General features: G+C 36.1%; 1 long non-coding RNA gene across 1 annotated transcript in view; it reads right to left on the bottom strand.

Annotated features, from left to right (window-relative positions):
• Nucleotides 1–2,022, bottom strand: part of LOC106880123 (uncharacterized) — an 84,423-nt gene extending 82,401 nt beyond the window's left edge. The window contains exon 1 of the long non-coding RNA XR_008266178.1: nt 1,858–2,022. This is a non-coding gene — a long non-coding RNA (uncharacterized LOC106880123). The remainder of the gene's footprint in view (nt 1–1,857) is intronic.
• Between the last annotated feature and the right edge of the window lie 2,159 nt (nt 2,023–4,181).

The raw sequence follows: 4,181 nt of genomic DNA, 5'->3' as shown, positions 1-4,181 counted from the left end.
ATATATATATATATATATATATATATATACATATATATATATATATATATATGTATATATATAGCTTTGTGTGTCCAGGCGATGTATATGCATATATGTGTGCGAGCGGTTGTGCATGTACGTGAGTATGTATATATCTGTGTGTTTTTGTGTCTATTTGCATGTACGTATGTCTGCAGCGTACGTACAATAAACACTTTGTAATCATCAGCTCATATTTATTTAGTTCATTCTTCTTTTAATAACGATAATGTATAAAGTATTATTGTATAGTTGCTCTTCTTTGTGTTGGTGAAATATGTAAATACTGTAATAATTGTTTGCAATTCATTCTTTCTGGTCCAGAGGGAGAAAAAGAGGAGGCGTATGAGTATTATAATCGTGGTTTTGTTTTATAGCGATTTTTTCAACAAATATTAAGCTGACGATACAGACTGAACAATGCCTACTAAGCTTCATGAATTCCTTTAGGAGTTCTAAGACTCAGCACTTAGAGATCCGCAAGGTTGTTGACTATATATCCTACTAGGAATAGCGCTAGATTCACGGAAGGATACATTGGATAATGTTATCAGGGGTTACGTTTAAAATAAGATGGTGGTGTAACTGCAAGAAGCTTGAAATAATAGGATGGTTAATAATAATTATTATTATTTCTTTATTGCCCACAAGGGGCTAAATATAGAGGGGACAAACAAGGACAGGCAAAGGGATTAAACCGAATATATCGACCCCAGTGCGTAACTCGTACTTATTTAATCGACTCCGAAAGATGAAAGGCAAAGTCGACCTCGGCGGAATTTGAACTCCGAACGGATCGGCAGACGAAATACCGCTAAGCATTTCGCCGGCGTGCTAACGATCCTGCCAGATCGCCACCTAATAATAATAACAACAACAATGTTGTTTGCTAAGAGCTGTCCTGCGATTAAACAACAGAAACAACAAGAAAATCATTAATGACGTCTTTAGTTTCTGTATTTATGTTTTTCGTTTTATTTCTGCATCATGAAACGAAAAATATACGCGGGTATTTTTACCTCATGTGTACAATACATTACGAGAATCACACGCTCCGTAGATCGGAGCCTGCGCCATACTCTCTTAAAAAGTGTAGTCCACACGCACACTGACGTACAATTGCAGAAAAACACAATCCGTCATAAATATCAGATTCAAATTTTGGCACAAGGCCAGTAATTTCGGAGAAAGGGTTAAAGTTGATTACATCAAACCCAGTACTCAAATGCTACTTATTTTATCGACTCAGAAATGGAAGGTCGAAACCAGTGGAATTTGAACTCAGAACTTTAAAACGGACGAAATACTGCTAAGCATTTTAGCTGACGTGCTAACGACTCAGCCTTCAGTTACACGTAAATCTTAGCTACAAGAAATTTTTAGGGAGATCCGAAAAACAGAAAACATCCATAGAAGAGCCACCTACACAGGTCCTATACAAGTGTTTCGTCCTTTGATTCTTTATAGATTTGGAGAGTTATTGAAAAGGTGACTAACGAAAATCCTCAAAATACCATAGCTTCACTTAAGACGGCCAATGGCCAGGCGATATCCGAAATGAATAAGGTTCATTTAGTACAGGAATAGCAATGATTTCAGAAGCAGTCATTGAAATAGAAAGCGGATTCAGAGAATAATCTTCTGAGAAAACATATCAACAGGTCCTACCCAAATATTTCTTAAAATCGATTGATTTTTTCGAGATTAGTGATTTTCTAGTAAATTACCAAATATTTCCGCAAACACATCCCACACTATGAGAGTGTGAATGTACGTGTGTGCGTGTGAATGTGTGTGTGTGTATAAAAGAGTAATAACTGCAGATGTAACACTCACCTATTTCAGTGCCAACTGTGACTAACGCTAATTTCTTTGCCTCTCTATCACTGAGGCTACTTCTGCTGGAACTGGCAGCGGAATTCGTACGGCTTGAAGAGATGGACGATGAAGACGAGGAACTGCGCCACAGTACTCCTGTTGGACTTGGAATAGGTAAGTTGGCCTGTTAATCGTAAAGGAGGAAGTGATAATGAGATTGGTAGAGCTAAATGAGAAATTGGTTAATCAACATGTATAGTTTCTCAACATTTAACTATTTTCAATCATGTTACACCTCTCTATTTCATTCACTTTCTTTCTCTCTCTCGCTTTTACTCTCTTCAACATACTGTATAATATATGTCATCATCATCATCATTAACAAAACAATCCCAGAAGCATTATTACAATCACTCCTAACAAAAACCTTGCCTTCTCCCCTCCTCTCCCCAACAATATTTCTAAACTGCATCCACAACCAGTAACAACAACGACATGGGAACGAAGAAGTGGGAGGAAGAACGGGACTATCCGTCATTTGTTAATTTCCTTTCCGATCTTCAAGTGAATGATTCCTGCAAGTATGATAGCTATCTCAGTTATTTGGGTTTCCTTCTGAAACTGTGCTTCATACAGCATGGTCGTTCTTCAATATGCAAAGTTAATTCCTTCTGAGGTCAGAACAGGAGCCAAGGACAGCCTTCCATTTAATAATACTGGTTTCAGTTTCTGGTACAATGCCAGCAATTTCGCGGTAGGTGGATAAGTTAATTATATCGTCCTCAGCGTTCTCCGGTTATTATTTTATAGAATCCGAAACGACGAAAGGCAAAATTGACCCCGGGGGAATTTGCACACAGAACGTAAAGACAGACGACATACCGCTAAGTATTTTGCCCAGTGTGCTATGCTAACGATTCTGCCAGTTAGACAACTTTTTTGATTGTGTGTGTATGTGTGTATATATATATATATATATATGTGTGTGTGTGTGTGTGTGTGTGTGTGTGTGTGTGTGTGTGTGTATGTATTAGAGTGAGTGGACACACGAAAGCAGGGCACTCAAGACATTTATTAGGAATTACATGTATGGATCAAAACAGTTTGAACCAGATTCAATGGTACTCCGAATTTGAAGCGTGATGCTAGTCTTCAGTCATTTTGAATTTCAAACTGGCTGAAGACTAGCATCACGCTTGAAACTCCATACACACACACACACACATATGTATATATATATATATATATAGAATTAACGAGCTTCCTTATAGTTTTCATAGAAATTCTTCACTTGCAATATATACCAGTCAATTCGACTCTTTGAGATAAAACATTTCTCCAAGTGTATACACAGTGAGATTGAACCATGATACTTATACCTGGAAAGTGAATGTGCACACGACCATGACCTAACAAATTATCGCCGATGAAGTTTCTATCTGTTTTGCTTTTGCTTTTTCTATTTTGCTTCTTTTTATTTTTACGTTTCATCGCATCTGATAATGTCCTGTAAGAATTCAACCTACTTCTCACTTCACCAACTTTGATTTCCTTTGAGGCAAGTTTAATAGCATTGTGTAACATTGAATGCAGCCAATACAATATTTTGCAACATAAAAAGATCTTCAGATAATAAGAGACACCATTTACTTATTCAATTATATTTTATTTATAATTGATTGTGAGAGGTTTAAAGTTAAATGGCTGTCGGTGATAATTTAGTGAGATTATTTTTCGCCATCATATGAAATCAAACACAGCAAATATATGCACATAATATCTCCAAGAATGGATGCATTGTTCCTTTGAATATTTTTATATTTAAATTCTTGGCGGAAGAAAAAGAGAGAGAGGATGATGAACGAATGAGAAACATTGAGAGAGAGAGAAAGAGAAAATGATATGTGGTAGAGATTTTAATTAACTGGCACGCGTATATTGTACTATCTGCTTCTTTTCAATGTTATAGCCGTCTTTAATAAGATCTTCAGGGACTATGACAAAATAACAAACGTATTAAATCTGAATCGGTAATTAGATGGCTGTCAGTTAAACAAAGATGCTATTGGAATGTAATATGCGTTGTCTCGTTGGAGTGTTTGTGTCAAACTCAAGAAAGAAGCTAAGATCAATTTAACTGCTCGTCTGCAATAGGAAGGATAGTCAGAAAGAGTTATACACACAGACATTTTCGACAAAAATAGGTTTATGTGACAGAAAGTTTCGGAAAATAAATAACACTAATCAACCTCAATGGACTTTTAATGCACGAAGTTTCGATCCCATGACACGTAGAATAAAGTAAGTATATATATATATATATATATATATATATATATACA

This window comes from Octopus bimaculoides, chromosome 19, assembly GCF_001194135.2.
Source record: "Octopus bimaculoides isolate UCB-OBI-ISO-001 chromosome 19, ASM119413v2, whole genome shotgun sequence".
Classification (NCBI taxonomy): domain Eukaryota; kingdom Metazoa; phylum Mollusca; class Cephalopoda; order Octopoda; family Octopodidae; genus Octopus; species Octopus bimaculoides.
The sequence above is the reverse complement of the archived record's forward strand: the minus strand, read 5'-3'. Positions and strand labels throughout refer to the sequence as shown.